Raw genomic sequence first — 18,141 nt, forward strand, 5'->3', positions numbered from 1 at the left:
TATGCACACACCAACATTTCCTATGAGTTCAAACACACCAATATTGTACAATATGCAAAATTAAGGTGAGTTTAAGTCATCGTGTCTATGGCCTCGAGTTGGTTTACTAACTACTTGTTTACAAAAAGCTGTGGACTTTGCTAATTCTTAAAGAAAACCATCTACAGTTCTGAATTTTTATCTCGAAAACGATTTATCGAATCTTATCGAAATTTTTTTAAAACAATCAGGAAGAGCAGTCTACTATAAAAATATTTTTACAATCGTAAAGATTAATTTAGCAACGTTTAGAATTATAAAGAAATGTTTACTTTGCTATTTTTACCTCATCGTCCAAGAACTTAATAGAACGGTCATGCTTTCACGTTGCCTATGTTTTCCTTCGCCGATCGGACAAGTGGAAAACATACGTGGGTGGAGGAAAGGTGCAGCTCGATCGCAAGAATGATGCCAAATGTGTAAGAACGATCGATTCGAACCCTTTCGTTGGTTCTTTCGTTGATAACCTGCCGTTTAGGACTGCGCGTCACGGTAGCAATTCGTTAACCTAAAAATATCCATTAACGGATGGATTGGCCTTGCTGAGTTCGCGACGCCATGTTCGATTTTTATCTTCCCCTATCGACAGTGTGGGGGTAGACTTGATGATCCCTTCAGTGCCTCGTAAACAAGTTTCTCTCGCCTTTCTCGAAGTCGACCGGAACGATGAGAAGGACAAAAGGAACGGATAAAATGGAATTGCTCGAATGTGTTCTTCCCCGAGGAAATTCAAAATTTTATTCATTACGAGTGTAATTAGACCATCCATCTTTAAAATCCAACAATTAATACTTCGAATGCCACGTTGATCGACACAATGTTTCTGTCAAACTTAAAAATCCAATTTTTATTACACAATTACTATAATTTGGTAGCCACGAATATAAAACGTTGCAATAGCTTGTCGTATCATTTGTGACCATGATAACATCGTATCTGGAAATAGTATCCCTGATAAGCCGGGCGTGACATCACCGTGCCAAAATGTCCTATTCATAGCAACTGACGGCTCTCCCTGTCATACGTTCGATCACCCTTTTTTCAGGTCTACATTCTCCGTTGAGTGACGTTGACTTTGTTGAATGGTTTCTTTTACACCTCAATTTTTAGAATTCTATTCACTGTCGTAACGCTGACAATGAGCATACTTTTATAAACACATTTTTCTGTAACGATTGTCTACAATCTATTAAAGTATCCGATGAATGAATAACACCGATGTGTTTCTCTTTTAATAATATATTTTTATATTTTTTCTGCACAGTCTTGATGCTTCAACGAGATTTAATTCTCAGTTAAATGCTTTATTTGCAGAACGATTGTTTAAATATTATTGTTTTTGCTTGTGTGAGAGTGTTGTGTTTTCATTCATTGGAAAAAAGTGTTATAGGTGAACGTACAGTGAATGAAATTGGCTTCTCCCGGTATCAGCGAACGATTAATAGGAATTCAGGAGGATAGACCACGATGGGACGATCGATGATGATAATCAAGCCCGCATCGCTACGTCCTCAGCTTAATTACGGATTAATGGATGCGAGGTGGCTCAAGTTGACACTGCCACGTGTCGTCTCCGGTTGATTTTCAGCTGTTTCCTAATCCTACACGTGTACGTCTACCGGTAATTGCGTCAACTTTTCCTGCGATGGTTGCTCGGTAGAAGGGCTGAACGAAATTAATTCTTGACGAGTTCCGGAATCCTTGAATAAAACGTCTCCTATGAATAAATCCTTGCTGGCAACAGTATTTAGAGAGCTGTTTCAATTTTTATCCAAACTATCACAAGCTCATTCCACTTATTCACAGGTGAGTTAATTGGATTTTTAACGCTCTGGAGCTAAACATTTCTTCCGACCTAGAATAATTCACAAGATATTTAATAATGTAACCAATATTGTGAATAATGGTACAGCAATTTTTAATGGTGACTCTGAATCACCACTCGAGTGCTAAGAATTAATATTGGAATGCAGATCTTTCAATCAATTCTAAAGTCAAACATAAATTTCAGATTTTGAAAATTTTATAATGTTGGAAATAATGTATCAAAACATCCTGAAAATGTTTTAATCTCTTGGCGGAACTACTAAATGTTGTACGAATGCATATAATACAAGTTTCGTCTACAGCACGATTTCAAACACAGAATGTTCCCAAAACAACGTCTCGTTATTTGTAAATTCTGTTTACAGTTAATCTCTAATAAAACGCTCCTGCAATCCTGTGCTCTGTATTTGCTTGCTTTATTATGAAGTTACATTGAACGAGCATTGTAACAAAGGGAACAGGGATTTACCTGCCATAGCTACATAACCCAGACGCTATTATGCTATTAGGGTTAGGGTTTGAATACATTAATTAGCCAGAACATTCGGCTGGAAGTGTATATAATTGAAATTCGTCAAATTGATTTCTCGTCTCTAATCCTCTAAACACTTCGCCTGTATTTCAGCCAACTAAATATTTGTTCGAAGATCTCCGAATTTAATTCACTCTTTCACTAGCATATTTCACCTTCTATCTCTATCATTTTTATTTTAAGTTACCTAAATTCGCTACAAATAATTGCATCGATTTTATCCAATACTATTTCAAAAAACATCGTTTCTAAATCAGCAGAAAATTCGTCGGTAATTTTACCAAAAATTGGTAAGTGAATAGGCCGCCAGCACGCATTCCGCAAATCCAAATAATCCAATAAACCCGGCCCTGACTTTAACATACTGAGACCGGTGAAACAAAAAGGGGATTAGCCAATCGGATACCTTGACCGACAGCAAAACCACAGATCGCTCCCCGACCAGCTGCCGACCGCTAAGCTACCCTTGTTGCCAGTTTCATCCCCAAAATTCATGCAACGCCCTTCGTCGATCCGTGTCCATCAGTTTCAGCAAAAACGTTACTGATTTTTTAGCTGTCCGGCCACGGTTTTTGTCAAACGTTTCACGTGCAACTTTCGCTGGGATTTTACATGCCACCCTACACGGTACACTCTCAGCAAGGAATATCAGCTGCATGTAGGATTGCCAGATCTTCTATATTTTATATCAGTCTTCTATATTTGAACTTGATCTTTACGTACCTATAAGAATTTTCAAAACTCTTTGTGTTTGAATAAAAAAGTTTAAAATGTGCTGTGTACCTCATTTACTTGAACTCCTATATTTTGAGCCTATCTCATATATACATAATTGCAGTTTTCACTACTTCTTCTATATTTGGATAAAACATTTTTGGCAACCCTAGCTGCATGCTATATTTTATCCCTCGATAACTAATTCACAATTTCGTAATTCTTTTCAAGTTGAAAAACGGAGAAAACTTTATTGGACGCCATGGGAAAACGACAGCACCTGTACAAAATGACACGCTTTTAATTAACACTACATTTCCACAGCACAAAAGTGACTGTTCTACGTTAATTTTACCTAGATTTTTAGTGATTTGTATTGTATCAAGGAAATTAAACTTTTTGAATAATTCTCCAGAAATGCATCGTTGTAATCTCGACTAACAATTATACAATTTGGACAATTTTGGACACAAATCCCATAGTTCTAGAATTTTAATCAGGGGTATGCGAGATTCCCGAAATTGTTCGGGATTACCGTAAAATATCCGGGATCCTGCGAAGTTTCGGGATTCCCGAGAATATACAGGATTCCCGACAATGTACGGGATATATGTAGAATAATATTTGGGATATTCCCGAAAGTGTTGTTCTGCCCAATTACTTTCTACAATATTACTAACATAAACATTTCCGACTAATAAGATATGTAATCTTCGAGAACACAATGGCTTTCGGATTCTTGTAATTATTGGAAGTATGGTGAAATTTTCGGGAATTCCGAGAATTTCGGGAATCCCGAGCAAAATTCCCGTCCTGACCGGGATCTCGCACACCCCTAATTTTAATCTAACATTAATATACACCCTTTCATTTTTCAATAGCACAAAATTGTAACAAACAAAAGACACTATACACGCGGTATCATTTTGACAGGGAGTGTATCTATCTTCAGCGTCGCTGTCATCAGTCATCCCTTCCTCCCGCAGCGATTTTGATCGACTCGACCCGGATCTTCCTTCTGCTCCTGGTCCAAATGATCGCAAAAAATCTTTTCGCCTATCGGCTGACCCCATTATCAAGGCTGTCGAACCGAGATTAGGGGAGTGGCAGGGACCTCCACAGAAAATGATGTACACGAATCTCGCTCACGTCGGAAGAACCCGTTTCGCAGAAGGTGTTCTTAGTATCATTGCGTTCTGACGTTCGCCCTCTCACCGTGCAGCCAATGCGACAGGACCTCGTGTCCCTTCACGGTCGACCGAAGGACACGAGACCTTTCCCTGATTTTCAAGGTCCCCACATATTCGATTATCGGATACAGCGTTCAATTCGATTCGATGTTTCCTTTCCCAATTTCGACTTTCTTGGGAAAATATAAAAGACCTCGTTGCTCTACTTCGAATATTGGCATGTTGATTTGTGGTTTCGAGTGTAAATTTATGCTGAAAATTGCAAACCGTGGGCTGGAGCTTGAATAGCAATTATCTACAAAGTCTGATACATAATTAAATAAAATTGTTCGTTCCGGATATAGTAAAATGGTATTTTTACTGGCCGAGAGGTGGTGGTGAATTAGTGGTGTGATTTAATACGTGCAAATGTTGCATGGCACGTCCAGCGACGAATATCGACAAGCTTACGGTATATTCATCTACAAATACAATTCAACGCGCAATTGGTAGTCAAGCAAGCATGCGTGACGGGTTGCTCTTGTCACTACAATTGCCCAATTAGTGGCCAGTGCAGGAAAAGTAACACGTGTACAAGTTTTTCCGTCAGACGCGGGAACTGTTTGAAAGGTTTCAATGGAGAAGATTCATCGGTTCGGTTGGAAGAAATTGAAACCGTGATTTGCTGCTCTTTTGAAATTTTACTCTGGTTGGGGGAAGGTTATTCGATATTTCTGCGGGACAATGCAATACCGGACTGTTAAAAGGAATTGTTCGGATCAAATTCATACCGCAAGAAATACTCTCTTTCAATTCCTCTGCGTTTGAAAGAATCTTCCATAATTATGATATTATCCATAACAATCGAAGATGAGCTTCGATCAACAGAAACCGCAATTTTTTAAACAAATTCTTATAGATACACTGTTTGTACAGTTACACAAAGATTTGTCATTTTTTCAATGAATTCTCAGATGTAGATCGTCGACTTTTGTAAACTCATTCTTGCACGAATACAAAAATGATTGACATTTGACCGAATTTTCTTTTAACGTTCAATCATATAATCCATCATCGAAGAACGTGAAGTTTCAATCCAGTTTCTGTGTATAACAATTAGAATTTGATATTGAAGCATATAAAAAGTACACTTGAAAAAAGTCCAACAAAATTCTCCTCACAAAATGAAGTCAAGCAGAAATGCTACTTAGCTCCCATCATCCTATCGATACAATTTTACTAAAAATATTTTCAGCGCGTAATTAAAGTAATTGGCTATTTCCAGCAAGAAACAAGCAATTAAAAAAGATTTACTCACATTGTGCTTTATCCCAGCATCACAGCAGTCGAGTTTCAATGTTTTCGTTCGTTCTCCCAAACTCGCGAGATCACGTGAGCCAATTTACCCGTGATTCGTTATTCGATAAAAAACGATCTAGCACACTGTTGGCTACAAATTCAGCAAAGGATCGCGAGGGAATGTTGCGGATACCGATATTCAATACGGTCGCCGGGTAATTAAGCTTGAATAGAGAGACCTTGACATTTGCGCGAGAGCCAGGTGATATCCGATGGCGAAACGTAGATGAAAAAGGAGCAGGATTGACGCCTCGATGACGTCCGTTCCTCCGATTGATATAAATAAGGCAGATTCGCGATGACACCAGCCGTTTCGCGATTCGTGACATATTCCTTTTTCGGTGCAGCTTAACAGGCTAATGGAGATTGATGCGGACGACAGAGGGATTGGAGTAACGCGATTTCGATCTACCTGCCGGTAAAAATACCGCTGTTTTACGTTAGATTACGGGAGAAAGGTGTTCACACGTCGATCAACCTGGTTTTGATCCTTGGTCTTGGCTAAATTCGTTACCGAGCGTTAAACAATTCACACCTGGTGTCCCGAACGCTCAGAAAAAAGTGGAGCTCGGACAATTTTTTTGGAAGAGACTTCAAGTTTTAGCAAAAACTCATCGCGTACATCTTGAAGTATATACTTTCGTCTGTACATCCTGCAAATTTCGTTAAAACATTGTTAACATTAACGACGTGGCAGTGATAATTGTGTTTTGAGATAGCAACCGAGAATATATAAATTCTGGTGAAACAAAAGAATGACGGTTATGATTTGGTGGGAGTTAGTCGCAACATTTTCGCATTTCGGAAACGAACTTTTTCTTATGGGAGAAGTGTGGTTGATCGAACATCCCGGCACCTGCGGCAACGTATTTCTTGCGCGGACATTATGTGTGCCACTTGTTCCATTAGCTATCGTTCTGCAAGGAATATCAGGGACTTGGAGCGGTGCCAAATCGCCTGGGCCATCTGTGTGCAGGACCATCCTGCGAACAACAATCCTATTTTTCATTCCAGCATCGACAAACGCCGGTTACTAATGAACTTTCTCATTCGAAGTCGGAGCATCTGTTTTTGTTCTATTCTACTGGCTTCGTTCAACTCTTTCTCGGTCGGAATCACGTTGGAATTCATTATGAAGCTTGCGTAAAACATGCAGCGTGTATCAGGAGACTGCAAGCTTATGCGTTTTACCTTAAATCTCGACCGAGGATCAGCGCATTACCGAACGCACGCAGAGTATGTCACGACGATTTGAAGAATGCTGGCACAACATAAGTCCCGGCTGAAGTCGCGTATCTCTGTTTGCATTCGTTTGACACGTCCGTCCGTGTTAAAGCACGACAGGACATTTAATTCACGCGCGACGGTGATGGATCACGAGTGTGACATGATTTCATAGAATTCCTGTGTGTACAAATGGAGGAACGAGTAGACGCGCCGCGGTATCTTATCAGTGTCACGGGGCGTGTTCCGTCCATCAAATTACTCGGCCGGGACTCACGAAACACGATCACCGGTCTACAACGATCGTAGATCTACTTAAAAAGTCCCGGGACAATGATGAAAGCTTTTACGCTCGCGATAATCCCGCTCAGGGAAATAAAACATTAGCGTTCCCGAAGAACTTGAAAAACTTCGTACCTTCTACTCGAGCACGTTATTTGTGTCACGGCGACTAATCTCTCAGACCCAAGGACGCAGACGAGGAACTTATCCCCGTGTTTTTCTAGCTCTTGAATTAAACGAATTAAAACATCTCTCGAAAGAGCTGCGACGTTGTTCTAGCAATCTCATCCAGACCTAGACGATTAACAAATCGCCTTTCGCAAAAACGAATCCTGTTCGAAAATGCAGTCAATATCTGCGGTGAATAGATCTCGAGCTTCTGGTTCTGCAGGTAAACGAAATTTTTATAGAATTTTCAACCTCCAGAAACTAATATAAGTTCCACGGAAGTCAATCAACAAACAAATCGATTGGTCGGACAATAGAGCAATTGAATGCCTAGTTCCGGATGACAGCGTGTCGTCAATTTTGATTCAACTGCGCGGCCGTTCCATTTTTATTCAAAACACCAGCATGCTGTTTTGCATTCTTTCCTCGTAGCCGCCGCATAGTTCGGCCGTGTATGGACGTTAATCCCCGATGCATCCGTCTCACCTTGAAGAATGATTAAATTTCCACTCGGGTACACATCCTTTTTTTTCTCCCTCCCTCTGTTGGGCAGGTGCGCATCGGTGCAACGGTGCAACCACGATATGCAACTGACTCTCCCCTTCTATCTCTCTCTCTGTCTGGTATTATATCGCCCCGTGCCCTTGGCCGCGGGCTATCGAGCTTTTTGCCGGCGCTTCCTCGGCCGGATCGAAACGTCCTTAACGCTCGCTATCGCTCCCTCTGTTATGTTATCGGCAATAACGGGACGCAAATGAGGGAAACAGAAGTCCTTGCGTAAATGCGATTAGCGTCGATACTACGGCTACCAATGTAGTTCATGGTCATGGCGGAAAATACTGCACGACGCCCACGCCCGCACCGATACCAAGAACGCCGCCGATTCGCGAAATCGTCAGTTATACCTGTTCGAAAAACCGTGCACATTTAATTTCTGTGAATTCAGTGTGTGCTGCATGTCCACCGAATTGTTCAGCGATTTCTGGGAAATGGATGGTCGATCTATGGTCGAGATTAGGGATGGGATCAACCTCGCAAACGGAATCAAACTTCGAAAAACAGAAATAGTACTCCTAACTATATTCGAACCTATGATAGACAGTTTCGAACCTTTTACAAGTACTTTGGTAAACGGAAATAATACTTACAAGTGTATTCGAATCTTGGTCGAACGGATTTGAAACTTTTATAAATATCGTACCGGAAATTCTCTGATTTTTCTAATCATTATTTTTTTTACCTTTAAAATCATTTGTGCTGTACTCTAATGCATAATTTAATTCCACATGTATGACTATAATTTCATAATCTAATTTATACTCTAATTTAAAATTTCCTCTTAAATTCTATAATAAATTTAATAATTTATACTGTAATTTAAAATTTTCCCGCAATTTTAAATTTTATAATAAATCTACTAATTTATATTAATTTAAAATCCTCATTTTAAATTCTATAATTTTACCAATTATAATATTAAAATTTACTTTAAATTTTATAATATTTTTTCTAATTTAAATTATATAATAATTTACTAATTTATACTCTAATTTAAAATTTCGTTTTAAATTCTATAATAAATTTACTAATTTATGCTCTAATTTAAAATTCTTCGATTTTTCTAATCATTATTTTTTTTATTACCTTTAAAATTAATTATGTTGTCCTATCTAATGCATAATTTAATCCAACATGTATAACTATAATTTCATAATCTGTCGGAAATGTTATTCTTAAATAGTTACGAATTTAATCAAGAAAGTGCTTAAAACCTACTATGCAGTTTTGATTTCCAAGATTCGAGTCTTACTTGTGAAAGATTCGATTCCTTTCAACATCGAAGTACTTATAAGTATCTTTTCGAAACTTGTAATTACTCATTCCGAGGTTCGATATCAGTTTGTATAAAATGAATACTTTTCAAATATAGTCATTGGAACATTATTGCTTTTAAGTAGTACAAATCGAAACCCATGAAATGAAACTTGGTTACTGAAATTGACTCGGATTCGTGAGTACCTATTGAACTTGATCCCATCCCTAGTCGAGATAGACTCGCTGGAAGTCCCACAAAGTCGAAGCAATTTAGTAGTCATTGCAATCGAAACTGTATTGTTACAGCTGATCGTAGTGATTAGATTACCTGTGTATAACGATGACTATCGCGTCGGTCATTCAGTCAATCACATAACTGATGGTGCTCACTTTAATCCAGATTAACTCGTTTTATGAAGGGATTAATCGATTTCAATTTTCTGCCAAGCTAGATGGACCAGTTTACTAGAAGATATACAGGGTGTCTCTGCTGAAGGAGGCCACCTAAATATCTCCTTATTTTAATGGCACAAAAAAAATATTTATAGCATAATTTAAATGGTATCGACGGAGGAATATCATGGAAGAACAATTTCTTTTGCCCGGTTATTTTTTCATAGTTTTTTCAAGGTGATCGTTATTCTATTATCCGGAAAACTTTTTTTTTGTTTCATCATGTAGCGGCTGAAAAAATACATTTGAACATGCTTAAGTCATTAACAAGATGGAATTTAAAAAAGTAAGTTTTCCCCATAAAAAATAAGGATGACCTTGAAAAACTATGAAAAAATAACCGGACAGAAAAATTGTCCTTTGATACCATTTAAATTATGCCATAAATATATTTTTCAGCCATTAAAAATAAAGGAGATATTTAGGTGGCCTCCTTCAGCTGAGACACCCTGTATAATGAAAATTTTGCAGAAATTGCCTTCAGTCTGAATTACTAAAAACTAGTGACAGTTTCTTTTTACAAAATTTCATGAATGTATGTACTTTGCAGATTCGTACAAGTTATATACGTGCTGAAAATTTCATCGAAACTGGTCAGCTGGTTGTATTATTTGGACAATATGACGGAGGTCAGGAAATCGTATCACAGGTTGTTGTATTTTTTAACTACAATGTACGTCATTCAGAAATTTGAGAATATTTCTGGGCAACGTTTATGGTCGTATGTTGTTACTCAATATAAAAATTTGAATGACGTCGCTGTTGAACTTCAATACGAAATCTGTATTTTTCCGACTCGTTTGAGATTTATGATTTTTTACAACGTTTCTCTACCTGGATTTTCGAGGTAGAAACCACGAATGAGTATGACAGATTTTTTTCTGTCGGGAGATTCAACAAGCTAAAATTGAAGTACTGACTTTTCGATTTTTGCGTATAACTATCCCTCTCTGGTCAGGATATAGGGTTGAAATTTTAGACTGTATTGTTTTTGTTGGTGCTTTAACAAATGGCTCGTTGGTGGTTTAATTCGGAGTACAGAATCAGTACAGAGTTCATAATATATGTTTGAATGAAATTGAACTGTACTAAAGATCATGATCTATATCTAAACTATAAACTCATACATAATGTCCCACAGCTCAATAAAAAGTTCCTCGTTATCTTAATGGATTCCATAAATCACAGATCGCGCGAACCGAGTAACTTTAGTCATATTTGAATGTTGCCTTCCCGGAGACTGTCTGACACTAGATAATACTGAGTTATGGTTAGCAGATATGCTCCTCGGATTATTCAGTGTAAACGACCGTTTATACCAAGCTTTATCTAGCCGCGTGATATACTATGTTTAACTTTCCACGAGAATTTGGGGGCTAAAAAAGTTGTGTGCACCACCCCCTCGAGAGTAAGCTGGCTGAGCAGCCTAATAGAGTGGATTTGAAGGTCTTTCCTGGCCAGGTACGTAAACAGGGGTTGGCATATTGAGACGCAGCAATCGTCGATGGTAGAATATCGATGCCTGCGATCGATAATCTGCGAGGGCGCCGTTTACGCAAATATCGCGCCGAATATGTAGTTCAGGGGCGGAACGATAAACCGTGAAACGTTGTATGGGGTGAGGTCGCTAACGCTTTTGAATCCTGGCTTTTCGATAACCAGGGAAACTCAATAATCCCCCGCAAACTCGACTTTCCCCCGGTTGTTCCGCCCGAAAATTTCGCTTTAAGGGAGTGGAGCGGTTCAGGGGAAACCCGAAGAGACCTGTTCGATAGAAAACTGAATTCCAACAGAGGTTCCGAGAATTTGTGACCCTGGAAAAACAGCTTCCCGCTCAGCCAGTCTGATTGCTGGATAATGGACGGATGAAAATCTTTTGAACCGCATCCCTCTGTTGTTTCGAGAACGTTCCCGCTGACGACTGATCCTTTGCTACCGTGCAATTCTATTATGAGAGAGCTTAATTTCCTATTAAAATGCTAGTAGAGGAGCTGCAGAATTTTGCTCGCGTCTCTCTGCGATCCTTCTATTTGCTCGGAAATGTTATTTCCGAGCTTTCCAATATTTCAAACGAAATTATTCCTCTTTTTAAGTAGGACTGCTGCATCATGCTGCAACGTTTCAATTTGAAATTATCGAATGTTTAAAGCTTTCTAACTCCGTGGAAAAAAATCGAACAATAATCTCGATCAGTTCATATTAAAGAGTGAAGTTTCTAGTTTAATTCCCACTGATTTGTTTAATTCTTTTTTAAAGTGATTCGTCAGTGAGAAAAGGACGAGGCGGAGATAACGAGGGGGTAGTTTTCTTGCTGACGCGCCACGACGGTGGTGGAAGTTCTATTCGAAGTGCAATAAAATGGTAACAAAGATTCGAACATCAATTTTTATCGCGTTATTGGAAAGAGGAGATTTCGATTGTCAAGTACATTAGAACTTTATTCGCGGAGAAAGTGTTCTGTGCTCCGTATAAATGTTCGAACCTAGAAGACAGATTTCTAAATAATCGTCGGTGCACAATTGCCGAAAATTTGAGTTGTCATTCATTCTAAAGGAATTCGAAGATGGAGAGGTTAATGAACGTTCACGTAGAGTGAGCGGGACTTGCAGCTAAATTGGTCTTCGAGCCCTTCGCATCGCGCGGAGAGACTCGAGCGTAAGAAGTGCCGAAAGTTAACCGTGTGGCGTAATCTACTGACGGGAGAGAAGTGCAAACTCAATTTCATACTTCAGGCAACCAGCTGCTAGCTCCTAGTCAAAGAAGCCGACTTCGGGCGATGCTTCCGAGGGCTGAAACCTGCTCTTCAGGATCGACTCCGCCTAAGTCTGCGGCCTGCGCGCAGATAATGCTCCGTATATCTGTGTCAGTCAGCCATTACACCGACGGAGAAACTTGCCTTGGAGGACTTCATCGGACGGCTCCGAATACCGGAAGTTTGCTTTAATGAATCTTCCGAAATAATAGGGAATTATGGGATCACTATAAACGGCCGCGTCGGGTTCGGCTTTGCCGATGAGGAGGCGACTTTCACCTACTTTCATCGAGCAAATTTGAATTTCGCCGCTTTGACTCGCCATTCAGATTAAAGGATCGCTCGTGAAAGGATTATTCTCGGTCTTCTCGGAATTGAAAAGCTCGCCCTTACAGTTTGCACATAATAAATTTGCGAAACGGAGAGGTACTTTCGTGGATCTGGGTCCGTATCTGCGAAGAATTCATTTCTGTCAAGGGAAGCTTCTCCTCGTTCTAGATGTTCAGGTGCTTTGTAGTATTTTAATTTTGTATTCATGGTATAAAGACGATTTTATCGTAAAGTTCATTTTTCCTTCACTTTTGTTGAAGAAATTTATTTTTATATTCGCTACTTTGGAAGAAAATAACACAAAAAATTGCGATTGTTCGCTTATGTCATAATCAAAATGAAAATGGTATACTTTTATGTGGAATAGTGTCACAAACGTAATTCGCATATCCTAAAATTGAAGTTTTTTTTAAGAAAAGTGTCACATGTCTGAACCCTTAGGGTTAATATTTCGGTTAGAAGAAAAAAAAACTATACAAAAGTTACCTATAAGGATGTACTTTAAACAAAGTAGAAGATATTGCTGATGTGATCTTATGGAGATAAGTGATATTCAGTTGAACTTTGGTTAAACCTTTAAATGGGATTTTCTCCAAAGTAGTGGTTTTCATTTTGTAATACTGGCCTCGCGGCGTGCCTCGGTGCTCCGGGCGGGTTGTGCCCGACCACTGGCGGTTTACCTGAAAAGGTTGTTATAGCAGACAAAACGCGCGCACGGGTCAGCTCCGAACCGGCAGATTATTTACAACCACCGCGCTCCGACAACTTCAACCCCGATAGACAACATGTTCGACGACCCACCGAATCAGATCGATGGGACCATATATACAATTGTCCTTCTTTACGCTACTTCCGCGTAGCTATTATTCAACATAGTCATTCGCCGGCGTCTGAATTTCCATTGGTTGGCACGCCAATGGCCCGGAAGTGTCGCGATGGCCCCAGAGGGCTGGTCGGCTGGCTGCGGGGCGAAAGAAAACGCGCGCCCGCCCGCAAAAATAAACGTTCTCGTTCGAGCGTATCGGGCATTGTTTAAACTTGCGCATCGGGGTCAATTAAACAAGTGTTCACAGCGTGGTGGGCTCCTCCGGCCTCCCCCTGCCCCTTTGCGAATCGTATCTTGCGTCGGACGCCATGTGTGTCAGGGTTAAATCATGCGTGCGCGTGAATTTTCAGCGAATGACGCACGCGATTACGCTTCCATCGGCCCCCGACTGATCGCAGCCCCCTTGCCGAGTCGAGGACTCCATTACCGGACTTGGAATTATGGCAAATTTGCTGGATCATCCCCATAAACTAGAGCAGCCCTACATCGTTTATGGCTGCGAATGGCATTAATCCTTGTATCGCTGGAAACTCGCTCCCTGCTCATATGCGTAGTAACCTTTGATTTTTTCATTCATGGTTTCTGTCGCGAATAAAACGAGGTTGATCAACCCTTTGGCTAAAAATTTGAGTTTCAGTTTTTTTATTTTAATTTTGAACGAACTGGAAGATGAGGATAATGCCCGCTCGCAGATGGTCAATAGTGTTCAACAGTTATACTTTTGAGGAGTGTGCGAGGATTAAACAAATTTCATTAAAATTTCCACCAGAAAATGTTTTAATGGTCATTCGTCGTGTAGACTCGGTGTGAAGTGTTTCAACGTTTGTTCAGGATTTAGAAGGCACTTAGAGCGTCAGCCGAAAACAATGGTGCCCATCTCGACACCGTAAACGTATTCATAGTCAGATTTCGCGACTCGACACCTGCTCCGATCTCACAACAACCGGCCAGTTTTCCTGTTCGAAGCGAAAGTGACCCAGTTTTCAAGAGCACCACTTCGAGGACCAGTCACGTCAAAACCGTTTACGCTTCGATTCTATCTAGAGTGGTGTGTATTCTAGCCGCGAATTAAAATCGTGATAACGTGATCTGCCAAGTTCTGCCGGGAGACATGCCGATGTTTTAATAAAAGAGTGAGTTGTCATTGAACATTCCCTTTAATGCGAAAGCTCTTCGGCCATCTCGTAAATATTAATAAAGAGAAAGAGAGAGAAAGAAAGGATTAGCGTGCAATATATTATTTCGCTGACGGTTCATTTTCTATTCGAGGATCACTCTTGCGTCTGTTCTGCTGGAGGTTGCTATCAATTTTTATGCGATTCAATATTCTATTCTCTTCCGAGTATTTTAATACTGATCTGGAATTGGCATTGGGCAGAGACCACTGGAATAATTCCATCCGGTATCATTTTTCTCATTTTATGGATATGAAATTGATGTAACACCTCGTGCAATACTTAAATGTTTAGTAATTTATTAGAGACCGACATCTTTAATAATCTAATTTTTATGAGCTATTCTGAGGAACACAAAATACTGCAAGATCGAAGCATTTTATTCGACGATATGCTTGCAAGTAGTAATATTGATCCGCGTGAGGAGAAATTGTTGTCAGGACACGGTGGTGACGAGAAAAACAATGTCAAAGTAGCCGAACGTCGTTGCAACACGCCGTATACGATGTTTACGAAGTTAATTTACCGCGGGCATCTATTTGATCCTGCGTGGCATCAGCCGAGCTTCCGACATCGTCTAATGTTGCAGTCAACGTAACATTCTTTGTGGAAGTTCTCACATTCGTGAGATTCGCGGGACTTCATAAAAGCTGGAAATAATGTGGTAACCGTGCTCTTTAAGAATTTCGGGATACTTCTCGGAGCATACACCGCCGAAATAACGTTTATCCACTAGCATTTCGCGAATACGAAATTCTTCGGCGAATTTTCTTCGGAATACTTTCCTGCGGGGCAAATGCACCTAATATCGAACTACGGTGCAGCTTCATCACTAAACCCTTAATTGATTTACTTAGATTAGAATTGATTGAATTAGATTTAGGTGCAATTTAAAATAGCAGAAACATTGGAAAAATTTAAAAATATTGCCTTATTGTTTTCAACCTATTAAATGTGTCAAGAGTTAAAAAAGAAGAAGTTACATATATATGTGAGAGAATATCTCTATTTCACTTCTTCTCAACTCTTAAAAAATTTTTATTTTGCATAAAGATTCGCTGTCTACTTATAATTGACATGAACAGTATTTACTTTGCATGAAGATTAGTCTAGTTATTTCTGTTCTTACTTCATTAAAAAAACGGAGTCTTCAACACGTGTGCAGATTTTCATTGAAATTGTTATCAGTCAGGAGTCATGGTTCTTTGAAGAATCAGTCTCGTATTAAGGACTTTACCCGTCTATCGAGTGAAATGTGAAACAGTGGTACGATGGATACGTAAGATATTTCCTAGCGAGGGAAATTAATATTGAAACCGTCTGAATCTGTCGTAGTATTGAATATTCCGTGTCAATGATGTCAGGATGCTGCTCTGTTGACTCCTAATTTACGCGGCTCGAATTTGCAATTCACGCGGCAATATGGTGGAAGATATTGACGGTAAATAGATTGCAGTCGATGCCTGCGGCAGCTTCCCCGACCTCGCAGCAGTAGCAAATGTCACCCGCACCCATCGAAAAGTTTCAGAAACTTAGTTGAATATCAAGAAAATTTCTTTCAGAAAGTAGTTATAAAATGGTGAAGGAGTAATATGAATAAAAATAGTAAGAACACAAAAAGAATTATATTATTGATGTGAAAAAATTTCTATTTAAAATTTCTAGAAATACTGAACAGAAAATCTGGTTTTCTGAATAAAATAATTTAACCTTCGCGATATCCGCCTCCACTTTCCCGCAACCATCAGGATGTTCAATAGAAATTGGACGTTCTCCCTCCGATGCGGTGGCGCGAATCGCTCAAGAAAACTTTGGCGTTAAGCGGCTTTCCTCTGGCGACAAGTAAATTGCTCGTCCTGAAATAGGCCGAAGCATTAAAAGTTTCTTTCATGCAGCATCAGCGGCGTTCTTTCCCCTGCTCGAAGGGAATGTCGGTCAAGGCCGTTGAACCCTATGGTTTCCAAGGGACACCCTCTTCAACTTAAAATAAAACGTCTCGAGACATTCCTGTCGCACGAACGTGTCCCTCCTTTCAGCGAAATGTCGCGAAGCAAAGAAGCAAACAGGCTCTCTTGTCGAGTAATAATACCCTAACCACAAATCTTGTTCCGTTATTTCGAGGATCCATAGGGAAATCCTTTCGACAGGGTTTCCTTTTCGCTTCCAGGACCGAGAATATCCCTTTCTGGAGGGTACAGTGTGCTGGGACCGTAAATCAATTTGTAGAATTCGCGGCACAGTTCGATGCGTCCACGAGTTTTCTATAGAACGATTCTTATGGCGGCGAAGAACAGGAGAAAAATACATTTGATCGCATATCGGTCGATGCAGGAATTGAAATTGATGGGAAATCGATAACGAAAGGCATCGTGATGGCTCCGTACAGTGGTCGCACATAAAATTTCGACGGAACAAATGTTTTCCGACGCATCGTGGGATTTGTACAGATATAAATTTCTGTCGATGATTATTTCCCATGATTTATGGCGGCTGGCTTGTTCGCTGATAACAGTGCCAAGTTTTTAAGATTCTTGGTTTAACGAGCATTAACAATGCGTGTGTTATCTGGTAGAAATAACAAGCCTTTATTAGTGTTTTATTTTTTTTCAGTGTACATACAGTGGGTAACGAAAGTATTCGAAAACGCCCTTTAAAACAGAATAACTTTTTCATAATTGAAGGGGTGCGCATGGATAAAGGTGTCAAGTTTGTTTTCTGTAAAAGAGTTTTGAACAAAATATGTTGTCCTTTTTTGATGAATGAAGATAATTATTATGTTTTTTGTATTAGAGATATATATATTTGTAATTGATTTGTGTCATTATCTTCATTCATCAAAAAAGGACAACATACCTCGCTAAAAACTCTTTTACAGAAAACAAACAATTTGTTACTTGACACCTTTATCCATCCACCCCTTCAATTGTACCAAGCGACATGATTGTTTATAATCAATTAGAAGTATTGATTTATGAAGTGATGTATGTGTTTGTTGAACATACACGAGCTACAAGCGGTTAAAAATTGTGAAATTTTCAGCATGTGTATAACTAAACATATATTTTAAATGTTCATTAAGGACTCGAAAAAAAAATTTTATTTTAGTAACCTTGTAAATTATAATTTTTGGAAAATCTTTATTGCATATCATTTCGTAAGTCTAATTGATTATAAAAAATCAAGTCGTTTGGTACAATTATAAAAAAGTTATTTTGTTTTAAAGGGCTTTCGAATACTTTCATTACATGGGAAATCGAGATGGTTTCTAATGAGACACAGTAACGTTCTTTCTCATTGGAAGGGCGCGAATAAAACTATCAATTTCAACAATTTCCACTTTTTCCCCAACAGTAAAGTCGACTTTTACTCCTCAGAGAACCTCCGACCATGAGGACTGCTGACTCCTTGAACCACAGCTCTCCCAATGGTGCACTAGTGATAACGAGCGATCGCTGACGACCGTGACCAAACGACCA

At 39.4% G+C, this 18,141-nt stretch overlaps 1 protein-coding gene across 6 annotated transcripts in view; it reads right to left on the reverse strand.

The window, feature by feature from the left end:
* Positions 1-18,141, reverse strand: part of LOC143213517 (uncharacterized) — a 108,594-nt gene that overhangs the window by 51,797 nt on the left and 38,656 nt on the right. For 2 of the 6 annotated variants that reach the window (XM_076433439.1, XM_076433438.1), the window contains exon 1: positions 5,600-8,746. The exons of 2 other annotated variants lie outside the window; for them this stretch is intronic. The gene's annotated coding sequence lies outside the window, so the exon portion shown is untranslated. Of the gene's footprint in view, positions 1-5,599; positions 8,747-18,141 lie in introns of those variants that run through there. 2 more of the 6 variants (XM_076433441.1, XM_076433440.1) reach the window with 2 other exon arrangements.

This window comes from Lasioglossum baleicum, chromosome 11, assembly GCF_051020765.1.
Source record: "Lasioglossum baleicum chromosome 11, iyLasBale1, whole genome shotgun sequence".
Lineage (NCBI taxonomy): Eukaryota > Metazoa > Arthropoda > Insecta > Hymenoptera > Halictidae > Lasioglossum > Lasioglossum baleicum.